Source organism: Hibiscus syriacus, unplaced genomic scaffold (genome assembly GCF_006381635.1).
Source record: "Hibiscus syriacus cultivar Baekdansim isolate YM2019G1 unplaced genomic scaffold, ASM638163v2 tig00111330_pilon, whole genome shotgun sequence".
NCBI lineage: Eukaryota > Viridiplantae > Streptophyta > Magnoliopsida > Malvales > Malvaceae > Hibiscus > Hibiscus syriacus.
The window spans coordinates 11935431-11956300 of NW_024063059.1; the positions used below are offsets into that span (position 1 = coordinate 11935431).

Sequence of the window (20870 nt, forward strand, 5' to 3'; positions counted from 1 at the left end):
AAAACCATGAACTGAAATACTGAACCGAATCCAAGTTTCTTCCTAAATTAAAATAAAAGAAATAGAACAATTATCTTTCTATTTTCTGTTGGGTTGTTGTGGCTTTAAGCTCGCTAGATTTGGGTAAAGCCTTGGTTGGGCCCAGTCTGTTTATTTTTCTTTCTATTTTTCTTTCTATTTTTCTGTCCGTTAAAAATCAAACTCCATGAAGGAGAAATAAATAAAAACTTTAAAAAAAATAGAAAAAAAAAGAAAAAAACGGACATTTTAGGACTTTATAAGCCAAAAATTAATCAAAGCAATATCAAGGTAAAATAATACATTCGTAAAAGATAAATTTTAACGTGGTCAAGTTTTACTTACTTCAACGAATGAGAAGAATAATAATCTACTATAAATATAGATATCATGAATAGTACAAACAGGGATGGACGCGGATTTTATGTTAGGAGAGGCGAACTTTAACTTATAAAATTTTAAGGGGAAAAATAAAATTTTAGGACAGGCGAAAACAAAACTTCAATAGAAAATACATAAAAAAAATCTAAAATATATAGTAATTTTATATTTTTAGGGGGGAGATCGCCCTTGCCTAGATCCATCCTTGGGTACAAATATGTAATATCTTATGCATATTAAAATTTGATATCTATATCAAAATTCAGAGTATTCCAAATCATTATTCTAATATCCCTATAAAACTTATATCAGTAACATAAACTCAAAAGTTGCAAAGATTACAAAAGGATGGCATCTCTCAAAAATAATTATTTCTCATAGCTTCAATGATTACATGCTCTCTACATATGTTTATAGAGTCAAAAACTAGGCCACTAAGAAACTTAATTCAATAAGATTGCTTACCTAACATAAGTATTTACTTATTAAATAACATAAATTATCAAATAATTTCAAATCACTAAAATTATAATAAAATTTAACTTAATTATCAATTTAAATTTGAGTCAATATCTAACAATCTCTCATTTGACACAAATTCTATCTGTGCATTGATCTTCAAGTTTTCAACAACTTTAGTTTTTACGCAAGCTATAAAAATTGTTGAAACATTGTCACAAATCTTCAACAACTCCAATTCAGACGTAATATTTATTTAAGCATCATTTGATCAATTGAGAATTACTCCCCTATAACCTAAAATGTGTTACAACAAAATCCTCTTGTATTTCTCAAAAATCAATAACAAAATACGTAACAATAAATCCTTTTGAAACTTTACAACTCAAATTATGTTATATATGATATCAAAATGATATGAACATATAATAATGTTAGGATTGATGAAGCTCAGATTGATCAACCGAATAATTTGCCAAGAGGGCGTGAATTGCCTTTTTGAGTTTAAGGAGTAAAGAGTATAAAGATGAAACAATTTGCACAAGGATTTATAGTGGTTCGACTTCTCAACCAAGTCTACATCCACTATCTAAGCTCCTCACTTAGGATTTTCTAATAAATCCACTAATTTGTTCTTTCTTTTTCTAGGACAAAGAGATAACCTTTAAAACAGAGATTAATTTTTTGCAAAATAAAACTGCCCAGAACATGGAGTATCGGTACTCATTTAATTAGCATCGGTACTACATTTGTAATATTTAAATAAACTAGTCGGTGAAGACCATTCGGCTTGACCAGTATCGATACGATGCTTCATGGTATCAATACCACTGTGTAAAGTAGTATCGGTACCCCTTGAGTATCGGTACCTATTTTTCATTCTGAAATTTGAGCAATTTGGAAACCAACTAGTAGTATCGATACTACCTAAAGAGTATTGATACTTCTCTTACCTTTGGTATCGCTACCACATGAACAGTATCGATATTGTTCATGTAATATCGATACTGTAAGAATAGTATCGGTACTACGTACCCATAAAACTGTTTTGTGCTCAAATTCTAGTTTAATGGACTTTGAATTATTTTTGAAAACTTTGAACAAATTCAATCAAGTCCAAAAATATTTTGCCTTAATTTGTTATATCAAAATATTATAAAACATGGTTCAACAATCTCCCCCTTTTTGTTTTAACAAAACGTTTGAAAATTTGTTTTGGCAAAACTCCCCCTTAATAAAATATTTCATGAAAAAGATAAATATTTGGAAAATATTAAAGCTCTCCATTTTCATTGAGGATTTGAATTTTTCAAACTTATGCTTCTCCCCTTTTTTGTTATATCAAAAATAATTCAAATTTAATGGTTCAAAACAATAATGGATGGTAAGTATGAATTTTAGAATAAAATCATTTGAAAAATCAAAGCTCCCCCTCAATAAAAGCATTCCAAGAAAACTTTTGACACAAAAGCTTGACACTTAAAAGATATCGAATTTCAACAAAGATAAACAAACAAGTTAGTAGCACAAGAAATTTAATATATCCAAGTCTAATATACTTTATGCAATACCAGTAGTTGTATTTAAGTGCATGTGCATAAAGCTATCCAAAAATGTTATGCATTTGAGAAATTGATATCAATTGCCCATCAAGCTCAGTTGGTAGAGCGCAAGGCTCTTAACCTTGTGGTCATGGGATCGAGTCCCACTAAGGGCAATTCATAACAGAGGTCTTCCACGGAAGCTGCTCTCAACCTAGCGTTGGGGGTAGCCTACTACCCTACCTCCCTCTTACCCTATTACATATGGGAATAGGGTCAGCTAATAATTGTTAGAGAGATATCATTTGCAATAAATCACATGCATAAACATTTAAATTAAGGTCAAAAATTAAAATTTGTAAAACAGAGCATTAAAACCAATTTTTACCAAAATTCATTATGATGAACTAACATTTATGAAACATTAAAACTTTAGAAAATGTTCATCACAACACTTTTTAACATACATGAGATAGAAAACATAAAATTATTTAAAATCAAAACTCATGCATGCATAAAAACCAATAGGCAACCAATATATAGAATCAAAAGGCTTTAAGTTTAGAGGTCACCCATTCTTCTTTTCTGTGACAAGAGCAATTGAAATCATTTACCATTATCACTATTGCTCCAACACACCTACAAGAGACATTCATTTGGATTTTAGTACCCAAAGGTTAGTACAATGTCTCTAGTTCCCAAAGGAACTCATACTTGTCTGATTTTAAAAGATTTTCTTTTCTTTATAGGACAAGTATGTACATTGTGACCATGAAAATGACAATGTAAGCATTTTGTCATTTTTAACATAGATGAATTGTTTTTAGAAATGATTTCTTTTTCTTTTGTTAAGCATTCAAGCTTACCTTTTAATTCAATATTTTCTTTTTCCAAATCTTCAATTTTGGTTTTTGAAATCTCAAAATCATTTTTCAAAATTTCATTTTGCTTTTCAAATCCAATATTTCTTTCAAGATAAAAGCTTTTTCAACTTTGTATTTTGAAATCAATTTCTTATATTTGGAATTCATGGTCTCAAATTCCAAATACAATTCATCATAGGCAACTTGTAACTCATTAAAAGAATAAGAATTTAATTCACTAGAGCTAGAAGTTACTATTGAATCTTCTTCGATGGCCATAAGGCATAGGTTGGCTACTTCATCTTCATCTTTGGAGTCATCTTCATCACTCCAAGCTGACACAAACACATTATTCTTGCTTGATACCTTCTTCTTTAGGAGGGGACAATCATACTTAATATGCCTAGTTCTTTGACATTCGAAGCGTACCGGTGGACCATTCTTTTTGCTTGATTCATGCTTCATTTCCATAGAAGCCATGAATCTCTTGAATCTTTTGAAGAGCTTGGCCATCTCTTTTCTTTATCATTTTCCACCTCTTCACTTGAGTCTTGATTACTCTCATTGATGGATTTAAAGGCAATGGCTACCTCCTTCTTCTTATTGTTTTTCTTTTCTTAATATTCTTCTTATTCCTCCTATACCATCAACTCATAAGTGAGAAGAGAACCAATAAGCTCATCAAGAGTGAGAGACTTTAGGTTCTTAGCTTCGATGATTTTCGTCTTCTTCGATTGCCAAGACTTTGGAAGAGAATAAATTATCTTCCTCATAAGTTTCTCATTAGGGATAACTTCTCCAAATCCCTTGAGAACGTTGACAATCACAAAATATTTATTCATAATAGCTTTGATGTATTTATTCAGGTTCATCTTGAAATTATCATAGCTATGATTGAGAAGACTAATTTTGGTTTCCCTCACTATATTAGTTCCTTCATGAGTGACTTGGAGTTTTTTCCAAATCTCCTTGGCATTAGAACAAGAGGATACTCTTCCATATTTATCCAGGCCTAATGCACAAAATATAACGTGCATAGCCTTTGCATTGAGTTGGAACTTCTTCTTCTCTCCATCACTCTAATCATCCATCTCATCAGTTGGAATGGAGTATCCTTTTATAATTGAGTTCCAAGCTCCTAGATCGTTTGCTTGAATAAAGAGAATCATCATATTCTTCCAATAGACATAATTTGCTTCATTAAAATAATATGGCTATTGACTGGTTGAGAGTCTTCAATGTAGTAAGAGTCAGAGGTCGAAGTCATATTCTTGGTTGCGTCGGGAATTGGTAGAACTTATTCAATGATCGTCTCAAGATTGTTAAGCATTCTAATGAGTCAAACTCTGATACCAAATATTATGATTGATGAAGCTTAAATTGATCAACCGAATAATTTACCAATAGAGAGTAAATTGCTTTTTGAGTTTAGGGAGTGAAGAGTATAAAGATGAAATAATTTGCACAATGATTTATAGTGGTTCGACTTCTCAACCAAGTCTACCTCCACTATCTAAGCTCCTCACTTAGGATTTTCTAACAAATCCACTAATTTGTTCTTTCTTTTTCTAGGACAAAGAGATAACCTTTACAACTCCCTAGCTTTTCAAAGGCTAAGCTAGGACCAATCCCTTTTACAAAGTTTAAAAGATGTAAACAAGAAAAACCTCTCAAAAGGAAGGTGTTTACAAAAATTAAGCTTACTAAAAACCAGTTACAAGATTTGCAATGAGCTCAAACACATATGTACAAGAGAAAAGGAAAGATAAAGAGTGAAAAAGATTTTCTCCTGATCTCTATTTCTTGTATAGGTTTTTAGCCGTTGGGGATTAATTTTATGCAAAATAAAACTGCCTAGAATAGGGACTATCGGTACTCCATTAATGAGTATCGGTACTACCTTTGTAATATTTAAATAAATTAGCCTTTGAAGACCATTGGGCTTGACCAATATTGATACTATGCTTCGTGGTATCGATACCACTGTGTAAAGTAGTATCGGTACCCCTTAAGTATTGTTACCTATTTTGTATTCTAGAATTTGAGTAATTTGGAAAACAACTGGTAGTATTGATACTACCTAGAGAGTATTGATATTTTTCTTACCTTCGATATCGGTACCACATGAATAATATCAGTATAGTTCATATAATATCGATGTTGTAAGAACAGTATCGGTACTACGTACCCAAAAAATTATTTTGTGCTCAAATTCTAGCTTAGTGGACTTTAAATTATTTTGGAAAACTTTGAACAAATTCAATCAAGTCCAAAAATACTTTTCCTTAATTTGTTATATCAAAATATTATAAAACACAGTTCAACAAATAAGACATTTGCAAAGAAAAGATTTAACGCAGTTCAGCCTTACTTACCTCCACAAATGAGAAAATCAATAATCCACTATTAATGTATAGATCATGAAAGTTACAAATTCATGATGCCTTATGTATCCTAAAATTTGACAGATATACCAAAATCCAGAGTATCTCTGTAACGCCTTGAATCTCGGGTTAGGAGTTTTGGGGCTGACTTGAGAGAAAGTTTAGATAAATCCATTAGTTTCAAGGAAGTATTGGTCCAAGAATTTTTGTGTTTGGGCTTGGTCCCATTAAGCCATAAGAAAAGGGTGTCTTTAATCATAAACCAAATGTAGAGTGACCAAATGAGAAATTAACCTATTTTTCAAACCAAAAGTTGATTTCCCTTAATTTTGATGATATCACCATCTGAATCCTCTTATCTTTTTCACCTCAACCTTTGTCTCTTCCTCTCCACTCTTCATCTCCATTCTTTTTCCTTAATGGCCAATACAAAGTTAAAAGCTTTAAGAAGCACAAACATCCTTTGAGAATTCCAAGGTAGGAACCATACTCCATATCTTTCAAGCTTTCATTCAAGCTCTCATTTGCAAGATTTGGCTTAGCTATCCAAAAATAGGTTTTAGTGGGGGTTTGTGGAACCTTAGGTTCAAGCTCGTTTTATGGGATTTGAGTTGTACGAAAACATCTTTAGCTTTATCCTAATACCCAAAATGAGTTAACAACTCATTTTCATTGGTTGTTTAGTGAAAGAGCAAGGAGAGATCTCTAAGGTAAAGGGCAAGGAAAAACTAGTCCTTGGGTAAGTCAAGGACGTTTCCTACAGCTAAGCATCAAGGTAACACGTTTCTAACTTGTCCATACCATATGTAGGTCATTCATGTGCATAGATAGGTTGTGTAGCTCATGAAGCATGCTAGAGTAAATCCATGCCAAATTTTACGTTTGATGTTTGTAAGCATGAAAGATGACTCTTTTTGACCCATAAGACTCTAATAACATTTTCTAGCCTTTAGGGATTGAATGGGTGAAAGTGAGATGTAATTCATAACCGATATTGTTCTCCATGAAGTGTAAAAACAAGGGCTTTTTGTAAGGGTAATATCGATACTCATTCAAGAAGTATCGATACTCATGGTCTAGGGGGTGGTATCGATACCAATAATAAGTTTAAAATTCTAGTAGCCATTTTTTTGTACCGATACTCATGGGAGTATCGATACCAATGGTAGAGTATCAATACTCCCAATAGGAGTATCGGTACTGAGGATTTTCCAAACATCGAAACCATTTTTTGTATTGATACTCTGTTGAGATTTTCGTAAGCTCAAATCGACAACCGGAACGGTTTGCAAAGAGGGGTCAGAATGGTTTTGTGTTTAGGGAGTAAGGAGATTGAAAGATAGAGAATTACACAGCGATTTATAGTGGTTCGACTTTCTCAACCAAAGTCTACGTCCACTTCCTTAGCTCCTAACCAAGGATTTTCCAATAAATTCACTATTTTGTTCTTTCTTTTGAGGACAAAGAGATAACCTTACAACTCCCTAGTTTTTTCGGGCTAAACTAAAACCTTTCCCCTTTACAAAATGATAAGAAATATAAACAAGAAAACCTCTCTAAGGTAGGTGTTTACAAGAATTAAGCTCACAAGAACAAAATATTTACAAGAGAAAGATGAAATAAGAATGAAAAACTCTTCTCTTGTGTTTGATTGCTTGGATAGTTGTTCTCTTACTTCTTCAAGTGCCCTTAGCTTGTATTTATAGCTTAGAATGTGTTTGATGTCGTATATAACCGTTGGGGATGTTTTGGATGATTTTTCTACTCAAAAAAGCTGCCCATAACATGGTGCATCGGTGCACTATCAAGGTGCATCAATACCCCTTCATTAAATTCAAATAAACTAGCCGTTACTAGCCCTTGCAGCCTTCGTGCATGGATTCATAGTAGAGTGCATCGATGCACTAAGTGCATTCGAAATTGAGTGCATGGATGGACTACATGGTGCATCGATGCACTAGTGGCAGGTGCATGGATGCACTTCAGGGGTGCATGGATGCACTGCAGGGGTGCATGGATGCACTGCAGGGGTGCATGGATGCACTTTGACACCCTTTAGTATTTTGGCTCAAATCCGAATTTACTGGACTTTGAATTATTTTTGAAACCTTTTTAAAACTTTGAATAAATTCAAATCAAGTCCAAAAACATTTTGCCTTTAAATTTGTTATATCGAAACATAATTCAACATACTCACCTTGAGTATCAATACCCAATGGCCAGTATCGATACTGATGACACATTATCAATACCCTCGGCATGACTTGGGCGATTTTGGTAGCTGACTCAAGTTTTTGGATTTAGGAGAGGTTGTACAAGTTTTATACACTATAATACAAGTGTAAATAATTAATATAACTAAATTCATACATAGAAACTAAACATGTTAGGATGACATAAGAATTGTCATTGTATGACGCTCGAGAAACAGTCAAGACACCCGAGTTACTCTAGTTTTATGACGATCGTCCTCTATGTGAGATATCCTAACATTGTTTGACCAAGTATGCATCTGATGTACATAAAATTTTGGATCGTACCCCTTACTTGAGAGCCGATGTGGGTTTGGGATATGAGCTTCTGATGCACGTAAAATTTTAGTCCTAACCCTAAAACTCTCGAGTAGGTGGGATAGATAAGAGAGATAAGTTTCGATGCACATAAAATTTTGGTTCTTACCCCGAGGCTATTTCGTTTCAAGATATGCTAGTGTGTTGTCTGATATGCATGTAAAATTCCTCCAATCGCATCGTTGAACCTATCTCATGTTTGTTAATGTATTTTTACATAATCATGACTCTATGCACCGTCATGTTCATGTAATGAATGCATGTAGTATTGCATAATTATTATTGTGGCATTGTGAGCTTGTGAGCTCAGTGTATGGTATGTGTTTCCATGCGTATGTTAGTAAAGGATCCACGAGGAGCATATCATACCAATACATTCCATATCAACCGTTTCAGAGTATGTCTTGAGTCTGCTAGAGGGCATGACCTTGTAATTGTTCGAGTCATAATTGTATTTTGGTTTATAAATGCAGTGAGTGTATTTGTACTATTTGGGAGAATCCCGTATTTTGTATACTTGAATCATGAATCTTTATTTACATTATGATGAATGATATTTTGTTGTCTTATAAATGGTTTAAAAGAGATTTTCGGGTTGACCATTTTGATAGTTCCGTGTGACATCGTAATCCATGAATCTTCGGGTCATACTTAGATTAGGGTGTTACAATCTTAAATCATTTTCTCAATATGCTTATGAAATTCATTTATGTAAATAATTTTCTCTCAAGATTTTAAAAGTTAAGACATATTCCATATCTATGAAGTCAAATATTTGATCACCAAGAAACATAATTCCATAATATTTATTACCTAAAATAAATATTTATTTATTAAATAAACTCGGAAAATGATTCATTTATATTATGTAAAATTAATAAGTTTTACACTAATTTATAATAATTATATTTAAATAAATAAATGGCTTAGATTTAATTAAATCACAGTAAAACAATCTTTTTTTTACCCAAATCTCAAATCCTAAACTCTAAATCCCAAAATCCCAAACTTTAAACCCTTATTCTAAACCTCAAGCTATAAACCCTAAATCTCAACTCTTAAATAATAAACCCTAAACCTAACTCTTAAATAATAAACCCTAAACTTAACTCTTAAACCCTAAATCCTAAGTCCTAACCTAAAAAATATTATTTTATGTGAGTTGAAGAAATATTTATATATGAGTTGTAAATTTAATTAAATCTAAGTCATTTATTTATTTAAATCTAACGACTATAAATTAGTGTAAAACTTATTAGTTTTACATAGTGTAAGTAGATCATAACCCAATAAACTCAAGTAATCTTCTCCACTAGAATTACAATAAAATCCAATTTAATTATCAATTAAAATTTGAGGTAATATCTTACAATCTTCCTTTAACATAATTTTTATTTACACATGAATCTTTAAGTCTCCAACAACTTCAATTATTGTATAATATATGTTGAAATATCGTTGAATCGATATAAAACACTTCCCCTACAACAATCATTGCGATATTGTGAATTCTCATGGTCTCATCATATTAAACAACTATCATCTAATTGAGGTTAATTAGCGCATTAAATTAAAAATCATGTGTGAGCAAATTATATCATAATCGATTACAGACATGTAGAAAATCAATATTATATACTAATCAGATCATACAAAGAAATTATGTTATATATCATCATATTTAAAATAAGAGAAATAAGAGAGAGAACTAAAAATAGCATAACGCAAATCATCATGGGTGATGAATCAAAAGGTTGTCAAACGATGACAGTGAAGTAAAATACTATTGACAAAGTACAATTTAATATTTATAATACCTCTCATCAGACAGAGGACAACGAATATCCAATAAGTGAAGATCGTGTTATGCTGATTTTCTCATAATTACCATAAAAAACGATCCAAAATCTATAAATAAATTTCGTGCCAACCTCATTTTCATTTTTTTTTTCTTTCAGACTACAAAATTTTACTAAACTTGCGGGTATAAAAGGAATATTGAATTTATCTGCATTGTTATCAGGAGTGAAAATAGGGATGGGATAGGACCCGAACCCGACAGGTTCCGATCCGACCGGACCGGATCGAGTCAGGTTTTTTAAAAATTTTGGGTTTGGGTCGGGTTATGTTGAATTTTTTAAAGGTGATGTTCAGGTCAGGTCGGATTCGGGTTTAGGGTGAAAAGAACCCGACCCGACCAAAAAAATAATTTTACCTTATATATTTAGGAATAATTACAATAATACTTCTCTATATATTATTTTTTCTATTAAATCATTGCTTTTATTGAATAAAAATAATATTTTTTTATTATTTCGGGTCAAATCGAGTTCGAATTTTATCTCAAAAAACTGGATGACTACTACACCTTTGAAGAATAACTTGTATATTAGGTTTTGTTGTTATACATGTGTGAGTATATGGCTAAGTTTCTTCCTAATAATTCTAAGCACTTACAATGGCCCCAACATAAGTCCCAGGTGTCCATGGATTTGCTTTGCCCTTCGTCTTCCACACATCAATCCTCCACAAAAATTGAGCTTTATTTTATTAATCTGGATAAGTACAATGCAATAATTGTCTAAAGATAATTCTTCACTATTTGACTTTAAACGTTCACGATTTTAGTATTTTTGACGCTTAAATTCAGAATCTCAAAAAATAACAATAATTTCTTTATAATCGATATCGTTTAGTTCGTGCCACTGTCACCGATATCTCTTCCAGACAACGGGACCGCTTCCCACTTTTACTTTCACAGGACAAAACAATCATCGTCAAGGCGGAGGAATCCTTGAAATTGACAAATAGCCAATGAAAATTCGAAGTTTGGGATGAACTTCAATATCTCCGCCAATAAACGTTCTCTTAGATAAGCCCCCAAAAGTGCACTTGTAGCTTTGTTGTCACCAAATTTTGTAAGACTTTTACTATTTGGAATTGCACCAAAAACATTTCTATGCTAAATTATTTAAGAATCTTATTTATTTTTTATGTTCTAATTTATGAGGCGATAATAAGTCAAATTTATTTGGATTTTTAACTGTTCACATTTTGAACATATATAATGAATATATCATTTATTTAAATAAATTATAGAACAATTACTTTTATTTTTATTTTGTTCTGGTTTTATTATTAATTTAAAAAATATATATTTTGATACCCTATATTATCAATTTATTATATTTTTTATTATTGAAATGTTAATGTGATGGTGTAATATATTTGAGAATTTTTTTAATTTTTAATTTAATGCTTAAACTTTAAATGAAATACAAATTTAACTCATGAATTTTTTAATCTTTTAAAACTAAATGTATCATTGATATTGTACACTTAACACACTTGAATCTACGTACGTAATATTTTAAATGAATTGTTGATAAATTAAAAAGTACAAGTGTGCACTCGTTATGACAACCTAAAATATAATATCGAAACACACCTAAATACATGTATCATTGATAATTTATATGATACATGCATTACAAGACTCACATCAAAGGAATAAATAATAACTCTTCCAAATGATCAACTCGTCCAAGCATTGAAAAGAAGACTAGAACAGCAACAGACTTGCGACGACTTTTTAAATGGGATCCTGATTTTATTTAGTCAATATGTCTTTTGAAGATACAACCGTCTGTCTCTTATCTTTCCAACGGTTCTTGAATCGCATCAATCTGATATCGGGAACTCAAGATACGTTCATTTTAGTGAAGACAGCGCATTCATAAATTCCTATACGAGATTAATACGTGATTTTGTAAATATTACGAATTTTATATTGATTATTTGTAATATAATTTAATATAGGATGATGCATTATATTTTAGGATTAGTTTTATTATTTTATTAGGAATTAAGGTTAAGTTAAAATATTATTTTTAGTTATTATTATTTTATTAGAAATTAGAGTTAAGACATGTTTAGTTTGTTATTATTTTATTCATTAGTTATTTAGGACCTTTAGAACTCACCCCCTATATAAATGAGGTTTCACTCAACTTTGTAAATCATATTTCTTTGATTAATGATACAACGAGAGTTCGTTTTTGCAAGTGTTGATTGCCTTGTACCTTCGAAGCTTCTTCTTCTGGAGTTCATTCAAATTCTTATGAGGGAAATTAATCTTCACACTCTAATTTGCTTTTTCATTACGAATAGGAAGGTTGGTTAGAGCCATATTATCAAGTTTGCCTTTTCATTGCGACTAGGAGGGTTTGATAGGACACTTATCCATCTATTTTACATAAATCCATCCTCACCCTCATCATCTTTACCGTTCACCTTCATAAGAGAGTCACCTTCTATTATTCATCCCCCTTGTTCTTTATCGAGTCTAGAGCTTTCTAGGTTTGATTCTTCAACAAGAGCAACGTTCATTAATCCTCCACCGCTTCCCTATCAATTGATATCAAATTTGGGTCGATTCTTGGAAAGAAGCAAGCAATCTTGCTTGTTCTTGCACACAAAACCGTCAAGGTACCCCAACGGAGCTAGTTCGCAAAAGATTCATTGTTCCAAGTCACAAAAATTGAAAAAATTGCAAACGAAGTAATTTAAGGCTGATTTTATCCAGATCTCATATTCATCCTAAGATTAATCTTCAGTCCAAAATTCACCCCAATCGGAGTTCATTAGAGTTTTCAAATACATCATTCAAGTTTCATCGGCAGATTCGGTCTAGAATCTTGTCAAATTTGTTGAAAATTCTACAGGAAGAATTTCGTGGTGAAAATTTCCAGATTGAAACTTCATATATTGAAGATCATTCACAAAAAAACGCAGAATTTTTTTAGATTAAGAACACCTTCGAACAAAACGATCACGAAAAAGTACAAGTGTGCACTCGTTATGATAACCTAAAATATAATATCGAAACACAACTAAATACATGTATTAGTGATAATTTATACTATTTATAATTATTTTCACTTCACCTAAAAATTATTTTGACTCACAGATTTATTCGATTTAATTTCATAACAAGTTAACTGATTCTAAACTTTTATTAACCGACTGGATTGAGAAATGAAAGATACAGTGCAGGAGAAAAAACAGAAGGACCACAAGTAGAAAACGTGACTCTCAAAACCCAATTATTGAAGCACAATCTCCTCAAAATAATTAGACGCTAGCTAAAGCCACTTCGCTTTATGAGCTTGTTTCCTTCGTCTAGCACTGCTCATTCCCAAACGTTAGCAAAGCTGGTGATCTCCGACAAAAGAACAGTGAACGCCATGGGAGGCAAGACGGCCAGAGCCTGCAATGGCTGTCTGCTAAAACGAGCTCGTTGGTACTGTTCAGCCAGTGATGCCTTTCTTTGCCAAATCTACGATACTTTAGTTCACTCGGCTAACCAGTTAGCCTACAGACATACAAGGGTTCAACTCGAAACTTCATCTTCTAAGTTAAATCCTTCGGTTACTGCTGCTCAAGATGATGCCCCGACATGGAACCAAGGTTTCACTCGAAAGACAAGTACCCCAAGGCAAAACAAGGCAAAATTATTGAATTTGAACCCTATTGATCCTCTTGTTCCTGATGTTGGTTGTGAAGATGGGTCAGGCGATGAGAACGATAAGCAGCTAATTTGTAGAGTGTTTGTGTTCTATCCTTTTTCTGCAGATTTGGAAAATGAGAATGGGAATTTAGTGGTTGATGGATTTATGCCATCGGATTTAGATCTTAACCAGTTTGCAGCTGATGTTGAGAGCTTACTAGGAATTGATTTGTTAGACTGCAAGAGGAAGATGAAAGTAATGGTTTCCATGAAAGCAGAAAAATGGAAGTTAAAGAAGAAGAAGGAGAAGAGGGTATTATAACAGCTTGTTGCTTTGATACATATTTTGATGTAACAAGAGCATAAATAGAATGGAGCTTCGGTTACGAGTCACCGACAACCGGTCACCTCCAGGGGGAAAAGAAGGTGGTTCCATTTGACGGAGACACCAACAACGGACGGTGAAAGTAAGGCAAAAGTGAAGAGGAACATGCTACTGAGGCTGAATTATGAGTCTGTCATCACTGCTTGGGACAGCCAAGGTGTTGGGGAAATCGAGTTATTTCCCACGCGAACGTAGTTTTAAAATTGAGCTAAAATGTCAAGATCAAAACCACCAAAGGTTGTACAGCGGATAAACCTGTCAAACTATTGAATATTGAAACACAATGGAAAAACGAATAAAAAACAATAAAGGAGAGAACACACCAAATTTACGAGGTTCAACGAGAATATCGTCTACTCTTCGGGCACCACACCGGATGATAACTTCACTATCAACAAAATATTACAACAAATGGAATTCTTTAGAATTCCCAAAGTGAGAGAATGAAGAAAACAAATGGAAGAGAGAACTTGTTTTGGGATGATTTCTAATGGAAATACTTAGGCCTATTTATAGTTGAGTTTTAAGGACTAAACTTATAAATAACCTAATATTTTAGGGATCAAATATGGAATTACCATGTTCAAAGTTTGGCCACCTACCAAAAAATTTTCCAATGTGTACAAGTTAGCCACCAAATATGAAATTCCCATGTTCAAAGTTTGGTCACCAACTAAGATGAAATTTCCAACTTGCCAACTTAATTTCAAGCCAAATCTAACAAATCTCCACCTTGGCTTGAAATTACCAAGCCTACTCAACTTCTTCAACTCCCCAAATTTCTAGTGCCTCTAATTGCGCTCACAAGCGCCACACACCTGAAGGTATTCATACTTTCATGATGTTAATCAAGTTCAAACAATGATTGAACTTGATTGCTGTTACCACCTTGGTCATCATATATGTAGGATTTTCTGATGTTGCAATTTTCTGAAGTATAATCTTTCCTTCTTCAAAGATCCCTCGCACAAAGTGATACCTCACGTCGATATGCTTAGTCCTTGAATGGTAGACTTGATTTTTCGCTAAGTGAATAGCGCTCTGACTATCACAATAGAGACTAATGTGACTTTGAACAACTCCCAAGTCTTCCATCAACCCGTTAAGCTAAATTGCTCTCTTTACAGCCTCTGAAACTACCATGTATTCTGCCTCTGTAGTAGACAAGGCCATCGTAGATTGCAATGTAGACTTCCAACTTACTGGGGCTTTAGTAAGAGTAAAAAAATACCCAGTAGTTGATCGACGCTTATCCAAATCACCAGCATAATCAGAATCAACATATCCAACCACACACTGACCAAGTGCTTCATCGTGTTAAAAAACTAAACCAACATCCACGGTTTGTTTTAGATACCGTAGAATCCATTTCACATCTTGCCAATGTCCTTCAGGATCATGCATGTACCTGCTCACAACTCCAACTGCTTGTGAAATGTCAGGTTACGTACACACCATTGCATGCATCAAGCTCCCAACTGCATTAGCATAAGAACTTTTGCCATATACTCTCGTTCTTCGTTAGTTTTAGGAGATAATTGAGAACTAAGTTTCAAATGAGAAGCCAGTGGGATACTTACATGTTTGGTATTTTCATTCATGCCAAAACATTATAATACCTTTCTCAAATATAGCTTATGTGTTAATAAAGATTCTCTCTCTCTTTATCTCTGTTTATCTCCATACCAAGAATCTTCTTGGCTTCACCTAGATCTGTCATCTCAAACTCTTGATTCAACTGAGCCTTTAATTTGTCTATCTCCTTTTGACGCTTCGAAGCGATCAACATATCATTAACGTACAAGAGAAGATAAATGAAAGATCCATCTTTGAGCTTTTGCAAATACACACAATGATCATATTTGCTTCTAGTGTATTTTTGCCTCCTAATAAAGCTATCAAATCGCTTGTACCACTGCCTCGGAGATTGCTTCAATCCATATAGCGATTTGTTCAGCTTACAAACCCATTTCTCATAACCACCATATTTGTATCATTCTGGCTGAGTCATATAGATCTCCTCTTCTAAATCACCGTGCAAGAAAGCCATCTTTATATCAAATTGAGCTAGCTCCAAATTCAACTGTGCTACCAAGGCCAACAATATTCTAATGGAGGAATACTTCACAATAGGGGAAAATACTTCATTGTAGTCGATTGCCTCCTTTTGAGTGTAGCCTTTAGCTACCAACCGTGCCTTGTAGAGAACATCTTTCTTGCTATGAGATTCATCTTTCTTTGCAAATACCTACTTGCATCCAATTGGTCTTTTACCTTTCGGCAATTGTGCCAGTTTCCAAGTGTTGTTGTTTTGGAAAGATTGCATTTCTTTATCCATGGTACTTTTCCACTTATAACTTTCCAAGCTTTGTATTGCTTCTTGGTAAGTGATAGGGATATCATCATCAACAACTGAAGAGCATAGGCCACAATATCAACAAATCGAGCAGGTCTACGAATTTCTCTCCTTGGCCTTGTAATTGCAAGTAGTTCTGGTGTCTCCAATGGTTCTTGGGTTTGAACCTCTTCATCTTCTGATTCTTCTATTGGAGTTGAAGAATTAACTGCATCAACTTCTGGGATCATTGTCTGCTGAAACTCCACCTGTTTTGGAGTATGCTCCACCTGCTGCGGAGTACTACTTGTCTGGACAGCTTCATTTGTTACCTTCTTTACAAGGGCAGATTCATCAAAGGTAACATCTCTGCTACAAATTATCTTCTTGGTGTCTAAACACCAAAGGCGGAATCCCTTCACTCCATGGGTGATTCCCATAAAGAGTGTCTTCTTTGCTCTCGGATCAAGCTTGGATTCCTTTACATGATAATAAGCAGTGGATCCAAATACATGTAAGAAATCATAATCAGTAGCAGGTTTTCTAGACCATACCTCAAATGGTGTTTTTCCTCCTATCGCTGATGACGGCATACGATTGATGAGATGGCCATCATATGTCACAACCTCAACCCAAAATGCATTGCCTAACTCAGTATTAGATAACATACATCTAACTTTCTCCAATAATGTTCGATTCATATGCTTTGCCACCCCATTCTGTTGTGGTGTATTTCTAACAGTGAAGTGTCGAACAATATCATACTCATGGCAAACGTCAAAGAATGGGTCACTTTTATATTCCCCTCCATTGTCCGTCCTAAGATGTTTGATCTTTCTACCAGTCCGGTTCTCGATCATATTTTTCCATTTAAGGAAAATTCGAAGCACTTCATCTTTAGACTTCATCGGATACACCCAAACTCTTCTGGAAAAGTCATCTACAAAAGTTACAAAATAGTGGTTTCCTCCCAAAGATGATGTCTTTGAAGGACCCCATACATATAAGTGTATATAATCCACAATACCTTTTGTATTATGTATAGTGGTGCCAAACTTCACTCTCTTATGCTTTTCCAGAACACAATGCTCACAAAAGTTCAATTTGCAAGCCTTTGCACCTTTCAACAATCCTTTCTTTGCCAGAATTTGCAAGGATTTCCCTCCAGCATGTCCCAACCGCATATGCCACAACTGGGTTACATCCAAATCATCACCTCTGGAAGCTGCTGCAACTGCTCCAATAATTGTACTACCTTGGTAGTAATACAAATTATTTTTTTTGATACCCTTCATCATCACAAGTGCGTCATATGTGACTTTTAAAACTCCATCTCTCATAGTGACTATTGAGCCTTTGGATTCCAAGGCTCCCAACGAGATGATATTTTTCTTCAAACTGGGCACGTATCGGACATCAGCCAGAACTCTGGTTGATCCATCTTTATTTTTCAATCGAATTGAACATATCCCAACGTTTTACAGGCATTGTCATTGCCCATATAAACAACTCCTGCATTTAGTTCTACTAAATCGGAGAACTACTCCCTATTAGGGGACATATGATAGGTACAACCCGAATCTAATATCCATTCATCTGAATGGAATGTTGTTGATGAAGCAACCAATGATATGTCAGAGTCATTTACTTTATGCTCTGCAACACATGTATCTGTAGTAGTTTTTCTTTTCTTATTCAGCTTCGGACAATCTTTCTTCCAATGGCTTTTCTCATGACAAAAGGCACATTCATCTTTTCCCAGTCTGGACTTCGACTTTGATCTCCCTCTCCACTTTGGGTTTTGACTTTTCGAGCGACCTCTTGCTACCATGGCCTCCGCTACTTCGTCTTGCTCTCCTTATTGGTTTTCTTCCTGAGCTCATAAGTATACAAAGCAGCAGTTACATCTTTAAGGGTAACATTATCCTTACCATGAAGTAACGTTGTCTCAAGGTGCTCAAATTCATCTAGAAGAGATGACAACAACATCAAGGCCAAATCTTCATATTTGAAGGTTTCATCCATGCCCAATAAGTCTGCCACTAGCTCATTGAATGCAGTGATGTGTTCATTCATACTGGTGTCTGGTTGATAATCAAATCTAAACAATCTTTTCTTCATGTGGAGATGATTCTGAGAGCTTTTGTTTAGGAATTTTTCCTCCAATGCTTTCCACATCTTACTTGCAGAAGTCTCGTTCTTGTATTCATACTTATGCTCCCTGGAAAGACAATATCGAATCGTGTTGCACGCCAAACGATTGATTGTTCTCCATTCTTTTTCCTCCATATATTTGGGCTTTTCTTCCTCAATGGCGATGTCTAGACCTTGTTGGAATAAAACGTCTAATACCTTGCCTTGCCACATGCCAAAATGACCGGATCTATCGAACAACTCCACCGAGAAATTTGCATTTGACATCACCCTCCTCACCGGTCTAGATGAAGAGCTTGATGTCTCAACTGATTCGTATTTTGGCAATTTGATTCTAACGAACAATATTCAATATCACGAACTGTATCTTTTCAGCAATGTAACCACCAGGATAACCTCAATCGAAGCTCTGATGCTAATTATTGTGGAAATCGGGTTATTTCCCACACGAACGTAGTTTCAAAATTGACTTAAAATGTCAAGATCAAAACCACCAAAGGTTGCACAGTGGATAAACCTGTCAAACTATTGAATATTGAAACACAATGGAAAAAATTAATAAAAAATAATAAAGGAGAGAACACACCAAATTTACGAGGTTCAACGAGAATATCGTCTACTCCTCGGGCACCACACCGGATGATAACTTCACTATCAACAAAATATTACAACAAATGGAATTCTTTAGAATTCCCAAAGTGAAAGAATGAAGAAAACAAATGGAAGAGAAAACTTGTTTTGGGATGATTTCTAATGGAAATACTTAGGCCTATTTATAGTTGAGTTTTAAGGACTAAACTTATAAATAACCTAATATTTTAGGGATCAAATATGGAATTCCCATGTTCAAAGTTTGGCCACCTACCAAAGAATTTTCCAATGTGTACAAGTTAGCCACCAAATATGAAATTCCCATGTTCAAAGTTTGGCCACCGACTAAGATGAAATTTCCAACTTGCCAACTTAATTTCAAGCCAAATCTAACACAAGGCTCTCCCTGGTCATCTGGAAGCAGACTCCAATTCAACCTTATGATTTCATGGTACTTATTATATATATATATATAATTCTCCTGCTTTTCTTCTCCAGTTCTACTATACGCACATACCTATATATATACAATATTTTTATTAATAAGAGGTGATTACAATATAATTATTAGTAAGAGGTAATTATAATATAATATTTATTTTAGACTTTTAGTTATTGATGATGTTTGCATACTCTACAGACGCAACTAACCAAACTAAAAACTTTTAAAGACAACAACACTCTTTTATGCAGTTGTCGCTTAATTGAGTCCACCATTCACATATATATACATATATAGCTAATTATTGTGAATCTGTTGGAATTAATTCAGGGGTCGAATCATAAAGAGGGTACAGGAGGAATATGCAGCATGGGAAAAAGAAATATTATGGACGGTGAAAGAGAGGCAAGGGTATCGAGGTACAGGGAGAAACGAAGGAGGAGACTGCTTTTGAAGAAGATAAGGTACCGAGTGAGGAAGTTGAATGCTGAGAAAAGGCCTCGATTCAAAGGCAGGTTCGTCAAGAGAGCTTCCTTTCTCGGTCGAGACTGCTTTTCCTACTGTACCAGTTAATTTCATGGATGAACGATGTTGTGCCAAATCTTGATCCAGTTAATTTCGTCGATGAACGATGCTGCCAAATCTTGATGTTTGTTTCTTTGCAAGATTTCGCAGGAAGAGGAGTCAATACCCAGATTATGTTGCCTAAGCTTAAGTTTAAATGAATCAATAATTAATAGATAATGGATTATTAGATAATTTGTTTTTACTAATCTAAGTTGATTGCAAGTGGTAGTAGTATATGTTCTAAAATTTGTCAATAATGTGATGGATAAATGCTCAAATACCCCACTGTCAATGTTCGAACCTAGATCTAAAGATAACAACCATCCATTTAACCACTAAGATCACTTAGTAATTATATGATAGAACCAAATAAAAATAAAATAAAATAAAACATAAAATTTAAGATTTATCATGTGAAATTGTTAAGAACAAAAATTAAGCACAAAACCATACATAAATTCATCGATAAATTGAAATCTTTAAATCTCTAGGTTGAAATCCAAAATCTTGTGATTTTGATCTTAGCACATAAGACTTTTAGAGAAAATCATCTCACTATTCTTAAGATGAAACATTAGATGAACTAATCAAGTGATTATAGTGGTTAAAGAGAATGTTCTACTCTCTAAAGGTCTTAAGTTCAAGCAGTTGTATGTACAATGTGTGTTGTC

General features: G+C 33.8%; 1 pseudogene; it reads left to right on the forward strand.

Annotated features, from left to right (window-relative positions):
• The first annotated feature begins 13378 nt into the window (after nt 1-13378).
• On the forward strand, nt 13379-20205 carry LOC120158813 (annotated as a pseudogene).
• The last annotated feature ends 665 nt before the right edge of the window (nt 20206-20870 follow it).